The sequence below is a fragment of the Ursus arctos genome, unplaced genomic scaffold (genome assembly GCF_023065955.2).
Source record: "Ursus arctos isolate Adak ecotype North America unplaced genomic scaffold, UrsArc2.0 scaffold_15, whole genome shotgun sequence".
NCBI lineage: Eukaryota > Metazoa > Chordata > Mammalia > Carnivora > Ursidae > Ursus > Ursus arctos.
Genome location: NW_026622819.1, coordinates 40,232,906 through 40,259,785, shown reverse-complemented (window position 1 = coordinate 40,259,785; position 26,880 = coordinate 40,232,906). Strand labels below are relative to the sequence as shown.

General features: G+C 53.3%; 1 protein-coding gene and 1 long non-coding RNA gene across 6 annotated transcripts in view; both read right to left on the bottom strand.

The window, feature by feature from the left end:
* PPARGC1B (PPARG coactivator 1 beta) overlaps positions 1 to 26,880 on the bottom strand; it is a 108,889-nt gene that overhangs the window by 48,390 nt on the left and 33,619 nt on the right. The gene's annotated exons all lie outside the window — the stretch shown is intronic.
* LOC130543708 (uncharacterized) lies at positions 39 to 26,703 on the bottom strand. 2 transcript variants are annotated; one of them, XR_008959216.1, is made up of 3 exons: positions 26,512 to 26,703; positions 23,857 to 24,099; positions 39 to 23,171 (listed from the first exon to the last, which is right to left on the bottom strand). It is a non-coding gene; the product is annotated as an uncharacterized LOC130543708 (long non-coding RNA). The 2 variants fall into 2 exon arrangements; XR_008959217.1 differs by lacking the exon at positions 26,512 to 26,703 and having other exon boundaries at positions 23,857 to 26,104.

The following is a 26,880-nucleotide window of genomic DNA, read 5'->3' as shown; positions in this document are numbered from 1 at the left end:
AGGGACCATGCGGGACCGTGGGGCACTGAGCTATGTGATTTTTTTTTTTTTTTAAGATTTTATTTATTTGACAGAGACAGCCAGCGAGAGAGAGAACACAAGCAGGGGGAGTGGGAGAGGAAGAAGCAGGCTCCTAGCAGAAGAGCCTGATGTGGGGCTCGATCCCAGAACACTGGGATCACGCCCTGAGCCAAAGGCAGACGCTTAACGACTGCGCCACCCAGATGCCCCTGAGCTATGTGATCTTAGAGGAGTGATGTGACCCCTCTGGGGCTCAGGAAAACAGAGGATGATATTCTTACGAGGGTTTAAGGAGAAGGGCTTTGTGGAGCGTCTGGTGCAGAGTAAGTACTCAAAAGACCACGACCATTAGTGAGACTATGGTTACAGAGAGTCCTGAAGCAACTGCTGGCACGGCTGCAGCCTCTCTGGGCTGCTGGTGCTTCCTCAGCACCCAGTCACTGGGTTAAGCCTTCACTGACCCAGTCCACACTGCCATCACTCACACCTCAAAGGCAGCCACTCTACACCCCTCCAAGCCTCTGGACGCGAGCCGCCAGAGCCGTCTTGTCAAGATGCAGATCTGATCCCCCTGCGCCCTGTTTAATACCCAGCCTGCCCCTGATTCCTCCCAGGTGAAGGCCCAAACCCTTCCTGAGGCCTGGAAGGCCCCGTGCGATCCGGCTCCCGCCTACCTGTCCCAGTATTAACCTACCCCTACCTCCACTTTTGGCCTTCTTCTCACCCCAGCGCTTGCCAGAGTCTTCTCCTTCACAGGGTCTCTGCGTGTGCTGTTCTCTCTGCTTGCCACGTCGCCCCCACCCATGGACCTGCTGTGCCCAGTTCTCTCTCCCACCTGTCCTTCACTCTTACTTCCCAGGGGAAGCTTTCCTTGAACCCCGGAGACCACCTGAGGAGCCCTGCTGCACCCTCTCGCAGCCTTCTCCAGGTCCTGAGCCTGCGAGGGCTTATCACAGTAATTAAGCATTTTTTTGAATGGGCATTTTATTAATGCTCACCGCTATATCCCTGGCACCCGGCACACAGTAAGTGCTTAATAAATCCTTGGTGGTGAATGAATAACCCCATTCTTGGGCAGCCACCTCCCGCCCTCACCCCTCTTACCTCATCCCCTCGGCCTTAACTTTCCACACACATGGAACAAACCCCAAAGCTGCCTGATCTTCAACCTACATCCATGACCCGCTGGCCCGGTGCCAGAGAGCCAAACGTTTCTAGATCTGATTTTCTTGAAAGCAGCTTTGGGACATGGCCAGGGGAGGCGCGCGCCGCCGGCCTCGGCAGTAAACGCTGATGAAGCTGTCTGGACCAGCTGAGCTGAGATCAGGAAATGCCAAGATTTAAAAGCATCCGGAACCCATTTATTTCTTGTTGTTCTTGCACTTCCAGGCTATTTTAAGCTTCAGATCGATCTGTTGGCCCTCCTCTTTTCCAATGTCGCTCAGAAACACCCCACATACACCTGGCCCTACCTGTCAGGGCTCCACTGCCGCTGCCCTATATGACACACGACAGCAACAGCCGCAAAAAACGGGTGGCTGTTCTTGTTTGTCAGGTGCCTCTGTGAGCCCTAAGTGCTCTCACTGAAAGTCCCTGACACTCTCAAAGGGAAGCGTTATTAGCTCCATTCAAAAGATGGGGACATCGAAACTCAGAGAGGTGAAGAAACTTGCCTGGGGTCACACAGCTGGAAAGTGCCAGACCTGGGATTCAACCCCAGCTCTTCCGAACGCAAAGGTCAGGCTCAGTTCCCCACCACTTGGCAATATTGCTCCCTGCAGGCCTGCACAAAAGCTCCTCGCACACACTGTGAGTTTTCTCATCCTGCCTGTGCCCTCCCAGCCACGTGCAAGGACCACATGGCCCATCGAAGCAAGCTGCCCCCACGTGCACTGCCATGAGAAGATGGCCAAGACGGGCTGCTAAGTGAAAAGGGGAAGTTAACATTCTATGATCCTGTTTGTGCCTTTAATAAAAAATGATGGATGGATGGAAAAATAGATTCATAGTTCACATACTATGAATATATGAACTATAGATTGTCGCTACAAAGACACAAGAGAAATGGGAACAAGGAGTTGGTTGGGGACGGGGAGGTCAGAGAATATTTATTTTCTATTTTAAGTCCTTCTTTACTCTTTGAAGGTTTTATTTTTATTTGGTCATATACATGCTTCAACCCATCCTCCAAGGTCCAAGCCATATGCCTCTTCCCCTGTGAAGCTTGCCCTGACTGTCCCAGCTTGTCCCTCCTCTTAATCCCTATCATATTCTGCCTGCATCTCTCAAGCACATGGGTCACTGAGCCTGTATCCTCCAGTGCATATGGATAGGTGAGCCCCCAGTCAGGCAGGAGCCCCAGGGCCTGACTCAGTGTCTTGGGCCTCCACGGTCTCCCCCACTCTGAGCCTGAGCCTCCACTGAGGCAGGGGGATGGAAAGCCTCAGTGAATGAATAACTATTTCATTTTCTATCTTGGTCCACGGCCTCCCAAAGCCCATGATGTTGGAAACTCAAAAATGGAGCTTGGGGGCAGGGAGGCGAAGAGGAAAGCAGAAAATCGGGGAAGGTAAATTCAGCTTCTGGAAACCTGCCCAGCGCTCATCCCTGGGAAATGACTCAAGCACCGCTTCTGCCAGCAGACAGTCCATTTGGGCCCTGAGGTCACCAAATCTCGTCATGGTCCTGCTTATTAAATATAGAGGCGCGTGAAATAAAGCCACCACGTCTGGTGCTGGGGCTCTGAGGAAGGGACAGAGAGACAAAGATGAGAGGCAGGGAGTCTGCCCCCTGTCAGCCAGTCCTGACTGCTCACCTAGGAAGCCCTGGGTGGTAGCTGAGACGGGACCCACACGTCAGATGTGGCTCCCGGCCTTGGCGGGAGCTTGGTGACGAACTTCTCTCACCTCTTCGGCAGCAAGGGGGTCCCTGCCCTCCTCTGTACCCAGCCCCTGCCTGAGGACCTCTGAGAACACACTTTACAGACATCTCATTGATACTGTAAAGGCAGACAGTCACCCTGGCCAGCCCATTTTACAGATGAGGAAACGGAGTCCTAGGAATGGTAAGTAAGGTGCTAGAGATCACACAGCTCAGTTAGTAATACTGAAACTGGACCAAGGTTGCAGCGAGGGGAAAAGTGGGAACTAAAACTCCATTGGCTGGGGCTCTGTGACTACAAGCAGGCCACCCAATGGCCCAAGGCCTCACTTTTCTCCTTTGTTCAGTAAGCTAGGCAGCTCCCCGGAGGCAGCATGAAAGTCTACTGGGCTGGGGTCACGATGCTTCTCTGTTTCTGATCACACACCCACTGGGGATGCAGTGGAAGGCTGAGAAATAGTCAAATGCACAGGACAGGCCTGGGGCCTCTTCTCAGACCTCCACCCCCTCCCCTCATCCCACTCCCCAAGATCTGGCACAATGGAAAGCTGAATCATTTCACTGGCAAGGAAAACTTTCTTCTATTACAAAAAAACAAAGGTGTACTAGAGACTGGAATGCAAAAGCTATATTAATCTTTTCATATAAAATATGAATGGTTTCTGTGCTGCGGATTCTGTTTAAATCCGTCGTCGGTTTAACTGACAGGGCTACTTTGGAGGCAGCAATGGGCCTGTTAAGAACACGGACTTTGGAATCAGAAAGGTCTGCATTCATTTCAGCTCACTCACTCAACCAGCGGCGTGACCCTGGCCAAGACACTCACCCTCTCTGAGACTTAGCTTCTCTATCTATAAAATGAGAATGGTAAGATCATGCTTGTAAAGCAGGAATCGATCTCTTTTGAGTCATTGGGTCCCACTGGCAATCTGGTGAGGCCTACAAACTTCTCAGAATGTTTATAAATGCATAAAACAAGTACAATGTTTTAAAAGTGCATAAAATAAAACAGTATTATAAAGGAAAGCAATAATATCAAAATACATTTATAAAATATTAAAAGGAATAAGTCTGTGTTATGGTAATAGAACACGCTTCCTTATTACAAGGTTAAATAATAAGTTCTAGCAGTAAGTATAATAACTACCTGTAATTTCCCTTTTTCTTTTTTTTCTTTAGAGAGGGAGGGGGAGAGGGGCAGAAGGAAAAGGAGAGAGAGAAACCCAAACAGGCTCCACACCCAGCGTGGATCTCGACGCCGGGACTCAATCCCACAACCCTGAGATCATGACTCGAGCTGCAATCAAGAGTCAGACACTCAACCACCTGAGCCACCCAGGCGCCCCTATAATTACCCATAATTTCAAACTGCAATGAACATAAATATTTCCAGATAACTGAAATAACTGTAATGCGATACGTAAATATCTGTGATTTGCACTGGTGACAAAGTCACAGGTCCCACTAATATTTTCACGGTTTTACATCTATGTTCATAATGAATGGAAATTCTAAATTTCATTTAGAGGTTAGCAAAAAAAATCCACTTAGAGGTTAGATGTTTTTTCTATCCAAATTCCCAGATGCCCCTAAATTCTAACCCCTGGGGTTGGTGGACATGAAGGTTAAGAAGCTCAGTTAGAAAACATTTCACACAGTGCCTGGCTGGCTCCAGCTGTCTTGGGCTCCGCCCCACATACAACAGAACCCAAGGTTCCACCTGTGCGCCATCCGGAGAGGAGGCAGGAGTCGCCAGGGGAGTGGCTGGAGCAGCCCCGAGCCCACGAAGGGCCGGGGGAGGGATGTGGGTCATGCAAGGCTATCGAGTGAGTAAGGGAGGTCCTTAAGGCTCATCCAGAAGCTTAGGGATGGGAGAGGGTTAAGCCCCCATTAGATGTGCACTTGGGCTGTGTCAGCTCAAAACAACTGGTTCCTTTCCTACATTAGCCGTGTCCTCAGCTACTCCGGCAAATGAGCCCTTTCAAATCTTGTCCCTTGACATCTCCCCTTGGTTGGTTTCTTGGCACCTCAACCTACTGGCACCTCAACCTTATGTTCAAATGGAGTTTTATTTCCACCCAAGCCAGCTCTCCTTCAAGTAAGTCTTCCTCGTGCCAGTAAGCGGCAAAACCCTCACCCAACTACTTAGAAGCAACACTTGGCATACCTCTCTTTCCCTCACACTCAATCCATCAGCCGTCCTGTCCACTCTCTCCATCTCCGCTGTCACTATACTAGCCATGCTACCGACACCTCTTACCTAGACTCCAACAGGGCCGCCTAGCAGGTTATCCACTTCCATACTTACCCATCCCACCCCAAATTGGTCTCTCCCACAGTAGCAAAAATCATCTTTAGAAAATGGAAATCAGACCCTGTTACCCCACTCTCTACTCAAAACTCTACAAAGACTCTCTTATTGCACTTAGGATGGAATTCAAACACTCATGGCTGATAAGGCCCTCACCTACATTGCCAGCATCCTCTCTGGCCACTTCTGACTCACTCGCCGTGCCCCCCTTATCTTGCCACTCTTCTATACATTACAACTCAAAAGTCGGTAACTGCCCCAGGGCCTCTGCACAAGCCATTTTTGCATAGCAGGCTCCTTCCTGAGACTGAGACCAGATGCCACCTCTTCAAAGAGGCCTTCTCTGACCACTCACTCTAGAAAGTGGCCACTCTTCCCCCACTTCAGCACACTGTCCGTTACACGGCTCTGTCTTGTTTTCCTCATGATCCTTATCACTGTCTGAAATGATCTTGTCCGTTCTGTTCATGCGGGTGTGTTATCTGTCCACCCTCACTAGACTGGAAGCTCCCGATTGCTAGAAAATAGTCTGGCTTGTTTTCCACTATATCTTGGCGCAAAACAGGCACTCCTCAGATTTTACGGATTGAGCTTATTTTGTGCAGGAATATGGGCTGAGCTGACACACATTCTGTCATTTAATCCTCACAGCTGCTATTATTTCTATTTTCCAGGAGGAAGCTGAGGAGGCCCAGTGAGGTTCCCTAGCTGGCTGAGGGCCATCCGACTCCAAAGCCAGGTTCTTAATCACTGTATTATACTGCTCAAAAAAAAAAAAAAAAAAAGAGAGAGACTCCTTCCTTCTCCTATATCCCCTCCAAAAATCATCCCCAAACAGAAGACAAGAAGGATGATCGTGCAGAAAAATGCAGAGGGGTGGGGCTGTCGGAATGGTATCCCAGGCCTCATGATGCGGCGACCTCCTCCTGCTCAGAGGCCGTGCCCCTCCTGGACCGCTGCACCCCAGGGAGCTGGCTGGCAGGGATGTGGCAGCCACACCCGGACGCACATTTGCCTGCAGTGCCCTGGAAACTCCCCACAGCTCCCTTCTCCTCAACTGCCTTTTCCGGGCCTCTAATCTCCCGATCAGGTTTCCAGAGCTGTGGAGTGTCCTCTGCTTGGAAATTCCCCAGTCCACAATGGGAAAGTGGGGACACCTGCCTGAGAGGCTGGAGCTGGAATCAGACCCACAGTACCCCGGGCAGGAAAAGACCTTGACAGCCATTAGTCCAACCACCCCCCTATGCCTTAACCAAACAAGAGCTGCGGGTACCTCATGGGGGAGGTTCCCTTTTTATCCCCATTTTACAGATGAGAAAAGTGGAAGCCCAGAGAGTTTGCTGACTTCCGCTGGAGACACCCAGCTAAGTAAGTCACTGAGCAGGGATGGGAACCCAGCAACCTGAACCCCTCAGCCATACTACCTCACCTCTGTGCTAGAATCAGAACAAAGCTCTTTTGGTTTCAGAGCCTCTCCACGGGAGGCACAGGTGCCAGACTTCCAGATCAACAGACGGAAAAGAATCCTTGGGCAGAACTGTCTCTGAACCTCCTACTGGCCACAGGGGGAAACAGGTTCAGAGAGGGCAAAGTCTCTGGCTGACCCTCCGCCTGCATCGAGCTGCCTCTGGGGAACTCCCCGTGGCCCTGGACACAAGGCAGGGTGCACAGGTGGCACGCAGCTGGGGGGACCGACCCCACAAAGGGTCCATTTCAGGACTGTGGCCCCCAGTGCCTGCATTCCAATCTGGTTCCGGCAGGAAGGGCAGGTGCTCGCAGACAGTGCTCCACCCGCAGCAGGCGGGAGGCAGCTGCGAGGCAGGAGCTTGCCTTAAACAGAGCTCCCTGTTTCCATTTTAGCCCTGTTGCCATGGGATGGGCCTGGCGGGGACAACAGCCTCCTTATATAGGGCAAAGCAGGAATCCCGGCCCCGCTTCTCCAAACGCTCAGGCAATGGACAAGGAAGAGACAAAAGAAGCAACTGCCCTTTAGAGGCGAACACCTCTCTGCCGTTTTGCTGTTCAGAGTTTCGCTCGTGCGCATGCGTGAGCACACACGTGCCGTAAACAGCAAGCCGAAGCAAGTGCTCTGGCCTCCATCTGAGACTGACAGCGGCCACTGTATGCTCCTAGGCAAGTCCCTTGCCTCCCCGGGCCTCAGTTTCCCCATATGGATATGAAAGAGTCAAACTGGATACCGTCCAACATCCGTCTTCGCCTTAAGGTTTGATAATTCTGTGAAATCCAGGTGATTGGAACGATCAGTATGGCTCTTTCCCACTCATTAAATAAAGCACCAACACACGAGTGACACCACCTTCGGCCAGTCTGTCTGGGAGGCCTTTTCCAAGAAACTTCCCACCTCCTGGTCTTGCTCTAACAGAGGCTGAATTTTAACCCTTCCTTCACAGCTCAAATCATCAGATGCTGTCAAGCGTTTTCCGTAAAAGGCCAGATAGACGTATTTGAGACTTCTGGGGCACCTGGGTGGCTCAGTCGTTAAGCGTCTGCCTTCGGCTCAGGGCGTGATCCTAGGGTCCTGGGATGGAGCCCCACATCAGGCTCCTCCGCTGGGAGTCTGCTTCTTCCTCTCCCACTCCCCCTGCCTGTGTTCCCTCTCTCACTGGCTGTCTCTCTCTGTCAAATAAATAAATAACATCTTTAAAAAAAAAAAAGTAGTAGTAGCATTTGAGACTTTTGAGCCATTAAGGCGCGAAAGTCAACTGCTCAGCTCTGCAGCTGGAGTGTAAAAGCAGCCACAAGCAACCCAATGGGTGTGGCTGGGTTCCAATAAAACTTTATTTACAAAAACAGAGCTGATTGGATTTGGCCCTCAGGGCCTTAGTTTACTCACCCCTGGAGCCATCATCTTTACCGCTGCCCCCTCAAAGCGGCCCTCTGACACAGTGCACCCCCCCCCCCCCCGCCAGCCAGGATTCAGGGTCTTTGGAACCGCCCATCTCTGCCTCTGCGGTCCACCCTCAGCTCCTTTGTGCAGCAGGAGTCGCAGCTTCTCCGTCTTCCCCAAATCCACTCCTCTCTGCTTAGGTACCATTTCGAATCCGCAGCGGACTGGTCAAGCCGATCTCCAAGCTGAAGGCTACATCTGAAACCTGAACAAGGGGAGCCTGGGTGGCTCAATTAAGAATCTGCCTTCAGCTCAGGTCATGATCTCAGGGTCCTGGGATTGAGCCCCGTGATGGGCTCCCTGCTCAGCGGGGACCTGCTTCTCCCTCTCACGCTGCTGCTCCCCCTGCTTGTACTCTCTCTCTCTTGAATAACTAAAATCTTTAAAAATAATAATAATAAAACCAGAACAAGTGAGCTCTACAGGAAAATTGTTTGGATAGCAACAGCGCCTGGCCTCTGTCATAACGGTTTTGGCTTCCACAGGCTCCGCACGAGATTCAAAAGGCAGAGGCTGCTGGATCAGACGTGTCTGAGGCACGAGGAACCCAGGGTATGACCTGTCCTCCCCCAACCATGCGCGGCACGGCCGCCCAATGAGGCAGTGCAGGAGCGTGCTCGTAAACAGGGGTCCACGTCTGCTATTTTTAATAGCACACTGGGATTTCTGGAAGACAGAGGATGCTCCGATGAACCAACTTCCTTCTGTCTTTCCCCTGGGAGTTGTGATATAACCACGTCTCCCTTCTCACAGGAAAACATCTCCTATGAGTCAGGGGCTCCTCCTGGCAGGCAGAAACCACTCCCTTGCAGAAGAAGAGCTTCCCTACGGCCTCCACCCCGTTCTCAGGAAGGCCAAGGGGAAAGAGCAGGCGACAGCAGCTCTCCCCACAGGATGCTTGTGAGGGCGTCCCCAGACCAGCAGCCCTGAGGCCAGGAGGTCCAGAGGGATGGAGGCACACCCAGCACCAAACTCAGGGACCTGGCTCCACGGTGCCCTTGACTGGATAAAGCAGATGAGGATGTCTGGTCCCAAGGCTGTGGCCACTGTCACCGCACATCTCTGAAGGTGTTCGAGGAAAAGACACAGCAACTTCTTTTGTGGGGCTCCAAGGGCAGATCCCAGATACCAATGGGTGGAAGTCACATTTTTTCCCATACAAGGAAGAATGTTCTAATGAAGGCGGTGACTTCCTCTGTGCTGGGATTTATACAGAGGCTGTCAATGCACACCCCACACAGGGGACTCCCACACCCAAGAATGCAGACAGCTTTCATGGATCAATGACTATGTGTCCAGTCTGTGCTCTCGTCTGTTTCATCAGCATATCCTTCAGACCTCACCACAATCCTCAAGGTAGAAGCTACTATCATCCCACCCTGCAGATGGGAACACTTGAGGCTCAGAAAGGTTGTAACAGAGGCAGAAGCAATGCGGCCAGCCAGGAGTAGAGCCCAGCTTCCTAGTGCCAGGGTCTCCATAAAATCGCATTCCTGAAATGACACTCAGAATCCCAGTCCCATCCTCAATGGGGAATGAGTTCTTTTTGGGAGAATGTCTTGGCCTGTGAGCCCTCCCACCGCTGGGGAGCTGCTGTGACCAGTGAGGGACTCCATATCTTAAAGAGGCCCCAAGGAGGAAGACTTCTGCCTCCCTTCTTCCCCGAAGGATCGAAGTCTCCCTCAGGAGACCTGGAAGAGCTCTGCAGGCTCCCAAAAGGACTCTCCATGCAGGGCCTACTTGCTCCTGCCATTTTATGACCTCCTGCCCTGCCCCTACCCACCCCTTTCTCCAAACACCCTGAATGGTCCCACCTCTGCACTTCCGTACACAGCGTTCCACCTTCCACCACTCCACCCTGCTTCCACCCAGCCTTCCCTGCTAGGCCACTTTGTTCCCTGTGCCATGTCCTCCAGGTGCTGCCCTCCCAAGTTTTGCCTGAGAACGCCCTCTGCTCTACTTACACCCTCTACGGCTTTAGCATCACTTCCCTGCAGGGGGGGCTCCGAACCCAAGGCCAGGGGATTATGGGGCGTGTCCTAGGGTCCCTGGGGCCCGCAGGTGCTCCTTCACCCCACCTTTGTTGAATGAAACTCTTATAGATGTCTCCTTTTATATTTACACAGAAAAACCATGAGCACTGAGACCTAGGCCCTCAGTACCATCATCTGGAGAAGCCTGCGGAAAGGGGAAGGGGGCTGCTGGCCGCCAGTCCCATCGGAGCCAGCTCAGCTTGTCTCCTCCACTCAGCGAGCCTGTAGGTAAGGTTCTGCCTGCAGAGGGGAGAAAAGGAGGCCTCGGGTGAACAACTGCCTTCCAGCTCTGATACTCTCTCATCGTCCTCCATTCTGCAAATGGACTCCTGCTATAAAAGACGAGCCTCTCCAGGCAATGAGATCACAGGATCACAGCACCAAGGGGGACTCTGCTCTTGGTTGGCCCACCGGCCCCAATCCGGAGCAAGCATGCTCAGGAGCTCCTTGCACACCTCCAGAGATGAGGAGCTCACACACAAGCAGAGGCTCATCTCTACAAACTCTTAAAGCAGGAGCTCTGGGAAGCTGGCAGGGTCTTTCAGCTGCTCCGAGAGTTGGAGGTGGGGGCGGCTCAGAGAGGAGAGCCCAGGAAAAATCTAGGAGAACCAAGGATATTCTTAAGAAGAGATTCAATATTCCCAAGGTCGGGTTCAATAACCAGCTGCTGCAGAATCTCCTGGGGAAACTGGTAAAAACGCAATTTCCTGGGCCCTACGAAAGGCCCTGAATCCATCTCTGGGAGCAACGTACATTTGAAACAAGCCCCCAAGTGATGAAGCAGCCACTACTGTCCACTGTCTGGAATCCTCCCCCAGCCTAGGAATCTAGATATTTCACACATTCCCCCTAGATTGCCAGGTCCCATTTCACAATGGGGTTACTAAGCCCCACTGCCAACAAAGGGGACGTACGTACTCAGACTGAATGACGGGAAAGCAAGTCATCAATGAGCTTGTCAATTACTTCTTTGCTTATTTCATCTAGCCCAAGCACAAGGGCACTTGCACACACTCTCAGACGCCTCACCCTACTATCAGAATCGCTTCTGACGGTGCTCCTTTTATTGTAATTGTTTAAGCCTCAAAGGTCCCCAGGAAGTGCAGGCTGCAGACTAGCTCACTCTGGATTTGGCTGGTTTGGGGCTGCGGCAGCATGGACCAGGGGTGCGGCAGCTGTCTGCAGTGGGAGAGCCTGTGAGAGCAGAGGCACACTCCAGAAGGTTAGCGAGCCCCGTATCTGGGGGCTGGGGGTGGAGGGTGCTAGCTTCCATCTAGGAGGGGGGAAATCTGCTCAGAGCTCTCCAGGGCAGCATCCTAAATGATGCTGCAGAAAACCCCCGGTCCTTGGCCCAGTCCTGGGAAGGGCAGCCCAGGCCTACCATTTCAGGTCCCTTTAACCTCTGCACCCACACTCCTACCCCCACCCCCATGACCCATACTGAGTATTTAATGTATTACCCAGGTACCTCTCTGATGTTATCCTATTTACTCCCCACAATTATCCCACATGGCAGATATGATCATCTCCATTTACAGATGAGAAAACCAAGGCTCAAAGCAAATAGGTAACTTGCCCGAGGTCACCCAGCTAGGGAGTGCTAGAACCAGGAGGTAAACCCAAGCGGTTTGACTGGGAATCAGGGGCTGACCCCTAGGTTTGCACTGCTTTCCCTTCCTGACTGCCTGCGAGGTCTTGGAGAAGTGTCATCGAGCCCTCAAAGGTCGATACACAGACCAGAGCAGACCGATTTCACCTCCGTGGATGTTAACGAGGGAGTGGACTAGTGGGACATTTCCCGAGCAAGAAAGGAATTAGAGGGGCTGCTTCTTTCTCTCCCTTTCAGGTGCATCACGTTTACACAGTTTACAGTGAGAAGCACCACAACGAAGGGATGCAGCACAGTGCCGCCAGATCCAGGCTGCCTGGGTTCGAAGCCTGCTGTGTGGATACGTGACTTAATGTCCGAGCCTAGTGGCATCTTCTTTAAAATGAGGATTAACAATAGCAACCACTTCATCGGGTTGTTTTGGGGATGAAATGTGGATAAGTAAAGCACTTTAGAACAGTGCCTGGAACAGAAAGTGTCACTTAACACTTGCTGTTATAATTCTAAGTAAGACGGAATGATTTCACATGTCTCACTTCATCTGATCCTCGTAACAATCCGGCTTGGTTCACAGGACTGGATCATCTGTCCCATTTGCAGATGAGAAGGAGTGAACATCAACAGGGAAAATGACTTCCACGACGACACACAGCCAACGGTACGGGTCTCTGAATTCTCAAGTTAACTCCCAGGCAAGCCCACATTTACATTTGTTTCTCAGGATGTGGCCTGATGTTGCCCTCATCTGTTCTGTTGATTCACATCTACAATGAGAAAGCTAAAAAATAAAAATAAAGAGTACAGCCATGGCTCCTATGACGGACAGCACCACTTCACTGCCTCTGCCCGTGGCAGACACTGCTAATCAATCCCAGGCTTCCTTCCTGCTGAGCCAGAGCACAGCTCCGGACTCTCCAAAACAGCACTCTTGACAGTCACTACCAATTGATCACAGATGATGGATAATCAAACCCAACCCTTCCATTGTACAGAGAGAATCCTCTATCCAAACTTGTGCTATTTCCAAACCAATTTACTCCTGGGAGACAGGGGTGCCCACCACCATCACACGACTACACGTTAACCTCCCTGCAGATCCTTGTCATAGATCATAGCGTCCCTGTGGGTAGAATGGGGTCACAGCAGCACCCATCTTTCCCCACACCCAAGAGACTGCTCAACACAGACGTCTTGCATAGAATTGACCCCAAAGCCTCGCCTGTGTGACCGGCAGTCATGTTGGCTCGTGGGGGAAGCAGATGCTCTTAGCATTCCACATCGGCAGGTCTCTGTGTGGCAAAGGGCACAGGTGAAAGGTGTGGTAGATAATTAGTTATTACCACATTTAAAAATCCCAATTTGGAGGACGATTTGGTTTTTAATGTAAAGAGGAGCTGTTCAGTGGGCACAAGGAGTTTTCATCCCTCTACCATCTCTCTGGAGAACAAGACCTTCCCATTCTAGGTCTCATAGGTCAGTAATGCTGAACCCACATACACGCTCTTGCTCCACAAGCACCATGCCCTAGTCCTGGGCAATCCGAGGCCCCCGTTTCCCAGCCATCATAATCGGCTCAGAGCTGAACATGCGCCCCCCAATCCAGACAACCAGAGTCAGTCCCACAATAAGCTGCCCTGATGCTACTGGAAAAGAAATGCTCTTCTCCTATTGTGGTTGCTAAGCTGAAGCCTTGGAGCCATTCTTCCCATTGGCTGGGAAGAACCCGTATGAAAGGGAAGTGGTACCCCCTCCCCCACAAAGGAAAGTAGAGTTGAGAGATGGAGCTCCTTGGGGCGCCTGGGTGGCTCAGTCGTTAAGCGTCTGCCTTAGGCTCAGGGCGTGATCCCGGATCCCTGGGATCGAGCCCCAGATCAGGCTCCTCTGCTGGAAGCCTGCTTCTTCCTCTCCCACTCCCCCTGCTTGTGTTCCATCTCTCGCTGGCTGTCTCTGTCAAATAAATAAAATCTTAAAAAAAAAGAGAGAGAGAGAGAGAGAGTTGGAGCTCCTAGATCCAACTGAACCTGAACCCCACATTTTCACTTATGTGACCAAATAAATTCCTCTACTAGGAAGTGACTCTGAGTCAGCACTCTGTCTCCTATAACCAGAACAATCCTGATAGTTAAATACTCAGTATGGGTAAGAAACAAATCTGGCAAGCGTATGGCCTCTGCAGCTTCTCCTAGCCATGCCATAGCTGGTAACCTGGGCATACATGGGGAGCAAGCCTGGGCTCTCCAACATGCATGCTGGAAACACGATGTGGAAAGTCTGAGAATCACTGAGCTTAACCTTATGGCTTCCTTCTGATTTTTTCTCTACTCTAGCCACCTAATAAAATTGATAAGGCTTGAGCCAAGGGGGTTAAGGCTGTGCTTCTGAGGCCTGGCAGAGGTTTCTGCTTCTAAAGGCAGGGAGATTATACTCTCATTCATTCATTTGTTCACTCGTGCCTTTATTCATTTTGCAGATATTCACGGCCGTTGGATGGTCCCCATTCCAACCCTCTGAATTGTCCTTCACCTTTTCTACTATCTAAGACCTTCCCCGACTGCCTCCACATCCCGTTTCTGCAGTCCGCACAGGCAAGCAGCTGTGGTCGAACACAAGGCCACCCCTGTGATGGGGTGTCTGGAAAGCATCTGCACGGATACCTGCCTCTGTCTGGCTCTTGGCTCCTGCGCCTCGGGCATCTTCCCATTTAGAACGGGTGTCACAGGGGCACCTGGGTGGCTCACTCGGTTATGCGTCTGCCTCCGTCTCAGGTCATGATCCCGAAGTCCTAGGATCAAGCCCCAAGCCGGGCTCCCTTGTCAGCGGGGAGTCTACTTCTCCCTCTCCCTCTGCCCCTCACCCCTGCTCGTGTTCTCTAAAAAATAAATAAAATCTTAAAAAAAAAAAAAAAAAAAAGGAATGGCGGTCAGGCTCAGCCCTCCCTCGGCTTACCTTCACTCTGGGCCAAGCCTGGCCCAGACCCGTGGGCAGCCGACCTCGTAGATGTGGAGAGAGGTTAGCGGACAGTTCTGTTCTCCGGCCCTCATTTAGTGCCCGCCTGGGGTGGGGGGACCCCGCTGCCGAGAGTCACACCTCTAACCTCCAGAGACATACCTGGACCGGTCACGTGGCACTACCAGGAAACCAACAATTCTCTGCCCTGCGTACAGAGCAGGGGGACCGGGATCTCAGGAGAGGCAGAGCAGAGGGCAAGACCAGGAGACCAGCAGCCTCTCTACAAATACTCAACACTACAAGATAAGGAGGGAAAAAGAATTTTTCTTAATGAGTGATTTGAACTGCCACGTTTCACTGTCAGATTGTAAACTAAAAAGGAAGGGGCCCCCACTTACTATGTGTGCACTAAGTGTCAGGCACTGACATTCGAGACAGCAGAAATGTTTACCTCCATCCCCTTCACAGACGAAGAAACCAAGGTTCAATGAGGCCTAAGATCACCGGGCCAACAAATGATAAAAGTCAAGATTTGAACCCGGGTCTGTCTCGCTGCAACGTCCATGACAGCAGCCTCAGCCTTTCTTCTGTCCTACCATTAGAACTAAAAAGGCCCTTAGATGAGGGAATCTGGTCTAATCCTTTGTTGTACAGATGGGAGACTGAGGCCTCAGAGGAACAGGCCTGTTCGGGACCCGGGCTTCCTGCTGCTCTGGGTGAGGCTTCTTTCCAGACCTCCGGACCCTGGATATCAGTATGGAGAACTCCCCGTTGCCCAGAGAGTATATAATATAAACACCTTCCTTTTTCCTGAACAGTTATTTCAATGCTAACCTGCATCATGCACCTGGGAATACAGTGGCGATAGAAAGATGGGGTCCCCGCCATCTAGTGAGATGGGGGAGCGCCCAGAGCTAGGCCCAGGCGATCAGAACACAAAGAGAGGGAACTGAGAGAGGCTCCGCCGGCTGGAGTGCGGGTCCGGGGAGACCAGGAGGGATGCGAGGGAAGTACTCGGGGCCAGACCTTGACCAGACTTCTAACCACTGTGTCAAGGTTGTCCTTTGCCCTGAGATCATGGGGCTCCACGGAGGGGGGTTTCTGCAGGACAGTGACAAAATGGATTTGTGTTCTGGCTGCCACGTGGAGATAGGGACAAAATGGCAGCAGGAGGCCCAATGAGTGGCTGTCCCATAGGCCAACGTGACATAGTGGCCTCTGGGCAGAAGGAAGTAAAATTAAGAGGAGCAAATGGATTTGACCTATTGTGATCTAAGTTCTGGTGAACAGACTCAGTGAGAGCTGGGCTGGGGGAGTAAGGAAGAAGGGAAAATCGAGGCACGCTCCCTGGTTCAGGGCTGGGGGTACGGAGTGAAAGGTAAAAGGAGGTCCACTTTGGACATGCTGAGTTTGGGGTACCCAAAAGCAGGTGGGCAGTGCAGCCGGCCTCAGGCAGGGAGGTCAGGGAGTCTCTCACACCCACCCTGCCCAGGTAAGCCAGTACCTGAGGGCACATGTGCACAGGGGTGCATGGGCGGAAGGTGGGAACATGACTGCTACCATCCTCCTGTTTGTATCATGTTACGGAGCAGATCCGCACACTCTCTTATCTGGTCCTTAGAGCATCCTGGCGAGTTCTGCCCATTTTCATAGATGAGGAGCTTATGACCCAAAAAGGTTGGATGAGTTCCCCTAGGTCATGACTCCAGCCCATGTTTTCTTTCTTCCAGGCTATGCAGTCCTTATTAAGGTCCCTGACCCTCCTTACCCTGACATGCTGCTCTCTTTATGAAAAACTCTGCACGGCCTTAACTGAGTTTCCAACAGAGCAAAAAGGGTGCAGATGTGCTGATTGGTCAAGACAAGTTCCCCAATCCTGTTGGTGGCTGTGCGTCTCAGTGGAAATTAACTAACTAGCCTCTGAGGTGCTGAGCATTGTAGGAGGGGAAAAGATGTGTCCAAAGGATGAGGAAGGCCTGAGTAGGCCAATGGTCTCTCTCTTTGTCTCTCATTCCAGTGTGACACTCATACCGGGACCCATGAGTCCTAGTACCCATTCTGGGACCTTTGCCCTTAGCACCCTGACTTTCTCTCAACCCTGCAAGTTCGGAACCGTCAGCTGGGACGGCCCCACCAGCTGCCTTCACACAAGCCCTTTCTTTCCTTCTGTTCCGCCCTGCTCCCCACCTCGATCCCAGCCGGCATTTGGCAGCCCCTCAGAGGCCTGCTGGGAGTCAGGAGGGAATGTGGAGCATCTGGCCAGAGCCCAGGCCAGCCTTGTGGGTTCACATTAGGACACCTGCTAATGTGCAGGACCCTGGGGCCAGCCGCCCTGTGACTGGCTGGCAAAGCCAGGCATCAGGCCATCCCAGCACCCAGGACCGCGTGACCCTAAATCCCAGCTATAAATAGATGAGAACCTGTCAGCCCCCCTGCCCATACCCAGCCTCCCCTCCCTCTTGGCTGAGAATGAAAGGGCGCCTTGAAATGATGCCGAGGCCCAGATACCCAGCTCAGCTGCTCCGGACCCAAACCTGCTGCTGACCTCAGGGAAAATGCTCCAGCCTCTGGAAATCCAGGGATCTGTCGAGCCCAAGCCCCACTCAGCCCACATCCTGCTTCTTTCCGCAGTAGCTATCCTGGTGTACTTACTGTTTCCAGCCCCCAGATTTCTGAGTCATTTGGATCACACTTTAATATGCTGCCACCAACAAGGCATTCATTAGGAACCCACTGCTTGGGGAGAAGGGTGTCTGTGTGTGTGTGCGTGCGTGTGTGTGTGCGTGCGTGTGTGTGAGGGATGCAGGAATGTTTTTTAGAGCTTCTTAACAGCTTGAAGGATATGAGATGAACACACGCTCCATACCTTACACAAAGGGAATGAGCCTTACCTAGGGCCACAAAGTGAAAGGGTGGCAGATCAGTGACCAGACTCCCAGCCCACCACCACTACTAGGGTTTCTGCTGACACAGGGCCAATGGCCTGGAACGCCCCTGCTGCTTCTCTCTTCTTCTCTTACTCTCACCGCTCCTGGACTTAGCCCACTACCACCTCCACCAAGAAGCCATCCCAGCCTAATTTAATTTAGCTCACAGCTGTCCCAATCCCTACTCCCTGCCAGCACATACACTCCCCTTAATGCATTTACTGAGTCACCTGCTTGGCGCTGACCAAAAATGGCATTAATGATTATTTTCCTTTATTTAGAGGTAGCAAATAGAGCTTCTCATAGGCCAGATCCTAACAGTTAGTACCAGCCGTCATCATGTCTGTAAGGATTATGAGGTCATATCCAAAATCAGTAGGACGAATGCGATGATTGATTGGTGCTGTCTGTCTCAGCTCGTGCTGGTGTGAACACTCACACCAGCTTTTACTATCTTGTTTCAGCATTTACTCTTCACTCTGTCGCCCCCAAAGACTAGATTCCTAAAGGCAAAAAGCTAGCTATATAGATCAGTCAGCCTGAGCTGAGAGAGAGGGGTTCCTCCCTCCCAGCCCCCCACCCAACTGCCAGCACGGTGGCAAGCAGACAATGCAGAGGGGAAGAAATGATACTCATCTCTTGCTCACATCTGTGGTGGCCCCACACAGGACACTCCACAGCCATCACCGCAACTGATCTGGACAACAAGCCCGAGGGGCACACAGGTATTCTCTCTCCTGTCACATGAGTAAACTGAGGCAGGCGAGGTTGAGTGACTATCCCAGGGTCATGCTCCAGGAGTCGGCCGGCTAGGACCTGAACCCAGCTCACAGAAGGGCAACCATCCAGAACCAGCAGGAATCATCCAGTCCAGTTCTCCAAAGGACAAAGGACAGCCAGCCTGCCAGGTGACTGTCCACCTGCTCTCTCGTATCTCCCATGACAGGAAACACCCTACCATCCAAGACAGGCCAGCTCATTCCATCTGGGGGCAGTTCCGGACCTTTGGGAAGCTCCTCCCTAGCCTGAGCTGGAACCTCTCCTTATGACCTCCGCTCACCAGCACCACCCTCTCCAACGCCAAATATTTACAGGTAAATCTCATGCCCTCCCTGGAATCCTGCTTCCTCTGGGTGGCACACTGCTACAGGCCCTGCCATTTGGAAGAACACATGGTTAAAGTCATCTTGCTTTTTGTTCCTCTTTCTCTGAGAGCCTATCTGTTTGCCTGCTGTGGTGACAAAACCATCTCCTCCCTAGTTCTAGACCCCAGACTTCTATTAATACATCCAAATGTTCAGAACTATCAATAAGTTTTTGAGATTCATTATGCTTCATACTGTATACACTCTCCTCCCCAAAAACCTCTCCTCTGCCAACGTCCTGCAAAACTAGAATAAACCAGAATTACAAGCTGTCAGAGCAGAAAGGTGCTTAGTGACCCCTGGTTTAAGCCTCTCATGTACAGATGAGGGAGAAGGGTCCTATCAGCTGCAGTGGCAAGATGGTAGAGAGCCAGACCGGGACCCTCATATCCTCCTCCCAGTCCTGGACTCTGCCCACCAAACACTGGGTAATGTTTGACTTGAAATCTTGCACCCAATTCAAGGTCAGGCGAGCGAACCTGGGTCATACTGAGAACTGTTGACAGGCCAGGATGAGAATGTGAACCCCGTAGGCCTGGGGCCAGGCCTCGGGCCACACTTGGCTCAGGCTGCTCTCCACACAGAGCTCATCCCCGTATTAGAATCTGTGCTCGGGGCTTCACCCTCCTGGGTATGTGGGCTGCCAAAGTTCCAACCTCACATGGTTCTGCTCCCCAACTCCCGCCCACCCCTGAGCTCTGCAGCAGGCCCAGGCTTTCCACCTGCAGGCCCAGGCAGGCCACTCACTGTAGGTTCCTTCCCTCCACCCCACCAGGACACAAGGCCCTTCACCCAGATCTCCTCTCAGCTTGGGGACAGGAAAACAGTCACTCCTTTGCTGCCAGCCAGAGGGTGTTAGTAAACGCCAACAGAAATGGGACAGCTCGAACGCAGAGGGCCTGGGAGTGGGCTAGCTACACTTTATCAAACATCAGAGAGCACCAATGAACCAGGACACAGCAACAAAGGGGGGCTCAGTGCATGCCCTGACCGCTCGCTTGCCCCCATGCTGTCTCCTCATTTGTTTCCTCATTTTTGGGCCTTGAGAGAGCTCGTGAATGCATCACTGTACCCTCAGCCTCCGGTATACAGCAGATGCTCAATAAAACCTGAAGGCGTGAGTGTTGTTTGGTGCCTGAGGTGATCCTGAGACACTCTGGGGAAAGGGGGTACCAAAATTGAACCTTGAGGGCAGAAGAGGCCGCCCCTCTCCCAGGAACACCTGTTGGCTTTCCGGTTTCTGGGCACTTAAGATGCACCTGGTACTTGCATTCATCCCATGGAATCTGAGCAACCCTGACCCCCATCTAAACGTTGGGGAGACTCGACCACTGAGGTCAGAGAGGCTTCCTGATCTGTCTGTGGTGTGCAGCCGAGAGGTAGCTGAGACGGGACTCAACACTCAGCACTCTCTCACGGCAGAGTCCTCAGATTCGGATCCTGGCTATGATCAGATCATGATGGGCCTTCCGTGTTGTGAGAAGGAACCCGAAACTATCTAGCAGCCAACAGAAATCTAGGGAAGACCCTTCTGAGGAGGGGCCTATGAAGGCCCTTCAATCTGTGACATTCTAACACTAGGTCTTGTTGGGACTGGTCCCCAAAAGACTGGCCTGTGAGTAGATTCACTGTCAAACACAGACACTGGGCACAGGCCATCTCCCCTATGTGATGTTTCTAGAACCTTCTGGATAATCGCTTTCCATGGAATCCTAGAAAATGGGGGAGGGGAGGTTCTGGGATCACACAGTCATACTTCCCTTTTTTCAAACAAGAAAACTGAGGCCACAAATGCCAAGTTTTGTCTGAGATTAGCCAGCCGCAGCCACACAGTTACAGATTCAGGATGTCTGGCCTCAATGTGCTGGTGGGGGAGCCTGGGAGGAAGGGGAGTCTGGGAGGCAGGGGGTATGAAGGGCTGTGACTTGCAGCGGGAGGGGTGAGCTTCACTCCACGAGGTCCCACGAAGCTGAGCCAGGGCCCAGTCTGGGAGCTGCGACTGTAGCTCCTTTATCCTAAGGAAGCCCCGGGACAGCCAGAGCTGCCCCAAGATGGTCCCAGGCAGCCTCGGAGGTAGTGAGGGCTCTGTGACGAGGGGTATGCAAACACAGCCTGCTTGGTGGGATGGCAGGAGACGCAAACACCAGCTGGCGGGTGGACTCGATGAGACGGCCTTGAAAAACCTCTCGCCCCAGAGAGCCCGCAGCCCTGCTCTGAGCCTCTTCCCGCTGCCATCAGGGTTCTTTCTGGCGACTGGAGGTCCAGGTGGAGTCTTCGCCTCCCGCCAACTTGTAGGCTGGGATAAGAGAGAGGCGAAAGTCTTCTTGCCAGGAACACGGGCCTCCTCACCTCTCTCTGTCCAGGGGCTGTCTCCCTACGTGCCGAGAGCCCGTGGATGCTGGTCCGTGCATATGAGCAGCTAGACGCTGTGTGTTTTCAGAAGCGAGTTTTCAATTCCTACTTCCAAGTGTTCCCCTGTTGGGAAGCTAGAGCTCTGGCAGGGGGTGGGGCGGTGCAGCCTCACGGGGAGAGAGGACCAAAGAAGGCAAAAATTGAGGATGGAGGGGGAGGGGGGCCCACAGGCAGTTTCCTGAGGAGACCCAGGCTGTAAAAGGAGTGAAGAGGCCTCCGTGATCCATGAGGGACGAGGCAGCCTCTTAACTCTTCCCTCCCAGCGTGGGAGGGTAGCGTGGGACGGCGGTGGAATTTCCCAACACATTCCTGGGCACAGAGCCCAGCACGCCCCCTCCCACTCCTGGCTGTCAGCACGACTCAGGCCAGCCCTTACTACTGAGCGTGGCCCGGCAATGGCCTGGGGCTGGGGGGCTTTGGGAAGGGGATAGGAGGAGTATGGAGGGCATGGGGGGAGGCTCTAGAAAAAGAGGAAGTGGCCTTGGATCCTGGCTATGCCCACTTGGGCGGCCTTGGCATGCATTTTGGGACCTCCACATCTGTAAAGCGGGCAGTGTGTGTGTGTGTGTGTGTGTGTGTGAGAGATGACTGGGAAAATCACTCTAGAGCCCTGGGCACATGCTAAATGCTCGATAACTAGGAGACGAAAACAAACCACAAACTGCCTTGGCGATAATGACAAGAAAAATGAACTCGGACCGAGTCCTAGCCCTGACCTGGCTGCTTCATTAGGACGAATCCCATCACCTTTCTGAGCCTTAGGTCCTACACCTGCACACGGGGTGAAGAGCCTCCCTCTTGGCCAACTCAACAGGGCAGCACGCCGGAAACCGCTGTTGCTGGCGTAGAGGGGCTGGGCAGTAGGTGGGTTCGGAGTCAGGGGCAGGAACGAGGCAGGGGCACGAGGGCGTGTGCACTCACGTGCATGCAAAGCACAGGCAGCCCAGAGCGCCTCACCCCACATCTGCTGCCCAAGGGAAAAGGTTACTTCCATCCTCACCTAAGAACCACACAGTCTTGTTCAAACTTGTTGGATGACGTAGGGCCTGTAAGTGGCTGAATGCAGATCCCAGCACTGAAGCCACCATCCCCCTGTGACTCTCCAGTCTGGCCTCTGGGAGGACGATTCCCAGGGCCCCTGGGTGAATTCAATGCATCCAGCATCCACCTCAGACATGATCTCAAGACCCCCTGGTCTATGGAGGCCAAGCAGGGGGCATTTGGGAGTTCCAGGTCGGCACGATGATTGGGGGCCCTGGGATGCCACATGTCCTGAATGCACGGGCAGTCCTGTGCAGTGAAAAACTGTCCTGCCTAAAAAGCTTTTGACACCCCTTTTGGGAAACAATGAACAAAAGCAAACTTTTTTATAGCGCAGATGGGGAAACTAAGCCCACAGAGGGGCAGAAACTAAGCCCATTTGCCGTGGTCACACAGTAAGCTAGCAGTGGGAATGAGGCGATAGTCGGCCCCTCTGGCTCCCGGTCTAGTGCCCCTTTGTGGCCTTCATCACCTATGCTCTGCTGTCTTTTCTATGATACCTGTCAGAGTTAGGAGAAGTGTAGAAGGAGTCAAAAAGGAAGCCAACATCGAAGATGGAGGTGAAGTGGTGGGGGTCACGGCTTGTCAGGGAAGAAAGGGAGTGGTGGAGAGCCGTGGTGCAGTCAGTGCCCTCTCACTGCTGACCACTAGGGGGCAATGTTGGCCTCAGGCAGCTTGGTTGTGTTGGAAGACCACTAAGGGAAGGCCAGGGAGAGAAAGAAAGGAGGCCTCCATTTATTAACTGATTTCTGTCTCACTTGACTTACTTTCCTTATAGACCATCCACTGCACCTAGCACCACAACTCCCTTCAGTGCCAACTGTGGAGAGAGGTACAGGGGAGGAGAAAGGGGGAAGGGAAGAAAGGGGTCCGAAGACAGATGCAGACCAGAAAGCCACAGCGACCCAGGGCCCTGATACTTCCTGGCTCCCATCCTAGGACAGGAAGAAAAGTAGGGTATCATTAGCCGAAGCCTTCAACACAAGGTAGGCCCAGCTGCAGACTCAGCATCCCCTTCTAGATCTCTTAGAAAATGTCTCAAGTGCCAGCTCCAATTGATCGGGAAGACTGCCTAAAGCCCCGTTTTGGCAAAGGAATCTGTCCAGATTCAGAGGACAGAGAGTGGTGATTGATTAGTTCTGTCTGCCCCCAGCGCTGCAGGGGAGTTTCCCCTTGTGTTACATCTCAGACATGATTTTCTCCCTTCCAGGAAGCCTCTGCAGGCCTCACTCTACTGTATCCTCCAAGCAACCTAGGCAGTGGGCAGGCCATGGATGATTGAGCCCCTTCGAAGATAAGGAATTGAAGCCTGGGAAACTGTCTTGAGGTTACAGAATGAGTCAATGGATGATAAGGGAGGTGAGACCTAAGACTCCATCTGTCCTCCATTTGCTGCCATGCCCCTGCCCCTGCCCCACAGAAGTGCATTCTCAGCTGCCTCCGTGCCGGGAGCCACCCCTACACACCCTTACACACCCCTCACACACCCTTCGCTGGGCACAAACACACCCCACCAGAGGAGGAGGGAGGCCAGTCCAGGGGAAGCTGTGCAAACAGTCTCATTGCCCGTGCCCACCCCACAGCTGCCAACACCAGCCGCAGCTCACCCTGCTCTCTGACCTGGGGAACAGATCACTCGGCTGGGCCACGGTCCCAAGTCTGACAGGAGCGAAGGTAGAGGAACCACCTCAAAGGCTATGCTGGACAGTGAGGAGCACTGGATCTGGAGTCCTCAAGTCTTAGATTGAGGTTTCAGCTCTGCCTGGAGCCTTGGCCAAGTCCCCACTTCCCGCCCCGGGTCTCGGGTTCCTCTCTGTTCGATGTGGATCCATGGTCTCCCAACGCCAGTCTGTGGACCAGCAGCTACACGAAAGCAACCCACATACAAGGCTTGTGAACACACACAGGCCAATCCCAATGCCAGACCAAGCAAATACCTGGGACGAGGCCTGAAATCCACACTGTGAACCAGTTCCCAGAGGACTCTGAGACCTAGCCATCGAAACCAACCCCTGGGCCAAAGGCCCTCAGCTCTCAAACCTGCAACCTCATCCTTTGAGCAGGTGCTGGAGAATGGCAGCCATTTTCTGAGCAAGCCAACAGGGTCTAGCTACAAAGGAGAGCATGCAGCACAGGGCTGGGGCAGAGGGGAGACAGGGTGAGGCTCAGACCCTGCCCAGCAGTCAGCTCACACGTGGGGCAGGCACTCAGTCATGCGTATCCCTGAACACCTGGCACCCTGAAAGGCCTGGTTTCTACGGGACGCAGCCTGCAAGCCAAATGAACGCATAAATGTCAGAGCTGGGAGTCTGAGAGATCATCCGCAGCCCCCCGTAACGCTCAATCTGGTAAGTATGGTCAGGCAGGTCATCATGAGACCAGATCCCTGAGGGAGGACAGGAGCAGCAAATCCTTCCTGAGCCCTTACTCAGGGCCAGGCCCGCTGCTGAGTACTTTCCCGGTGTCATCACCCGTAAGCTTCGTAAGAAGTGTGTTCCCCCCAACAAGTATGTAATATCTTTAACCCCATTTTGTAGGTGGGGTGCTACACAGTACCACCAAACCCTGGACTTCCCACTGGGGCTCAGATGGGGCACATTGTCCTTGCCTCGACACAAAGAGCATCGGGTCAGAGCTGAAAGGGGAACCCGGGACAAAGGCCTCGATTGCTCTCCTAACTGGTGCGAAACTGGCCAAAGCAGGCAGAGCTCAGGCTAGGACCCTGAGGCACACCTGCAGACATCTTTCTGACAGACGGGCACCCTGGCTGCCGGGAGCCCCACGCAGGGCTGGGTGGGATCCTGGGGACAGAGCACCAGCATCCTAGAGAAACACCAGGAAGGGCTGGGGGGGCCTGGCACACCGGGCCCTGTCCACAGTCACCCAGTCCCAGAGACTCACCATCAAGCCAGGCAACCAGGTCGCCTCCTTCAGAAGTTCACAGCCAGCTCCCTCCCCGAAAGGCCGACCCCACTGCTCCACTGGCTTCCACCACATCACCTCCATCTCCAGCTAAGTTAAAAGCCACTCTGCCTGGGCCACCTCAGTGGACCTTCCTGGCTGTTCAGCCTCCCACCACCACATCTCAATGCACAAGGCACACTGATTTGGATACTTGATTGTCATCTGTCTTCTCCCCACCTCATCCCTTTCCACGAAGGCAGGATGTCATATTGTTCACAAGGGCCAACAGAAACCCAAGTGGGCAGAGATGACTTGGGGGTGGGGAGAGAAGTCAATCAAGGAAGGTTTTCTGGAAGAGGAGTTAGGCTTTGAAGAATGACTAGGAGTTCAACAGTCATTTCAAGAGAGTGGAATCTCACAAGGCTGAGGGGGAGCTGCCCTCTGCAGAGAGGGGACCAGGAGGGGTCAGGCTGGAACAGAGCAGCCTGGCAGGGAGAGTAGAAGCTGTCTTGCCCCACCCCTGCCCACGAGCCAGAGAAAGGAGCCAGAGCAGCCTTCCCTCTGGGGGGCAGCAATGGCTGAAAAAGATCAACTGCCAGGTTCAGTCATGTACCGCCCCCCCCCCCCAGCCCGGGAACACCGGGCAGAGTCCCTGACAGGATACCACGGGACACGGGGCACGTCAGCCTTGGGAGGCACGCCTGGCTGTGTTTCCTCTGCAGGCTGTTTTACGAATAAAAGGCAGGAAGCTCTTACCTGGCTACACAAACCATTAGCACGGCAACCTCTGTCCCCTTCCCCCATCGAAGTCTGTGTGGTCACTGCAAACACCGAGAAGCTACGGACAGAAAGCACCCGCCCGGCCAGCGCTGGTAACCAAAAACACCAAGCGCCACAGCCCAGGAGGACAGACCAGCCGGCAAGAGCCCCACAGACGCCCCTCTACCCGAGAGGCCGGATGTCTCTGTGCTGTGACTGTCTGCATGGACGCTGCCACCACCCCTTCGCAAGGTCACAAGCACTGTCCCACTGAACGCTGCCCCCGCCCCTCCCCCCCAGTGACTGGAAACACAACAAAAGCCACGGCAGGACCATGCTTAGCAAACAGCCTGACGTCATTTGCACAAACCTCAACAGCCGGGTGATGCAGGCCCACCACTGACCCACCCCGGCACTGGCCCCGCCAAACACCCTCCGAGCGACACAGCACCCTCGCCAGGCCAGCAAGCCCACAGCACGGGCCTTCCCCACCGAAGCTGCCGAAACACACTCTAACCCGACATCGAGCCTTGCTCTTGTGCCTGCGTATCGCCGGGCACATGGCAACCCCAACCCAGACGGATGAGAGCGCCCCCGCGAAGGGCTCCCCACCCGATCACAGTGTGGGGCCGGTGTGCCCCCGATCTGGTTCTCTGCTGGTTGCTGACTCCCGCTGGACGATGTTCGCCCTGACCACACTCCACGGCCGCAGCTCAGAAGCCACAGATAGTCTGGATGTCCACCCAGGCCCCTGTGGGACCTGCCTTCTCCCCTCCTCCCCATCCCCACCCCAATTCTCGGTCACATTCTCCAGACACACCCGGCTGTCAATCACCCTGGCTGAACTCACAGAAAGTCAACAGCAGACCAGAGGGGTTAGAGTTTTTAAAAGCTCCCAGGGGCTCTGACACTGAATCCAACCCCCTGAGAATCCCTGTGGTAGACTGGGGGGAAAAACGGCCCTGCAACCCTCTGTGCCTC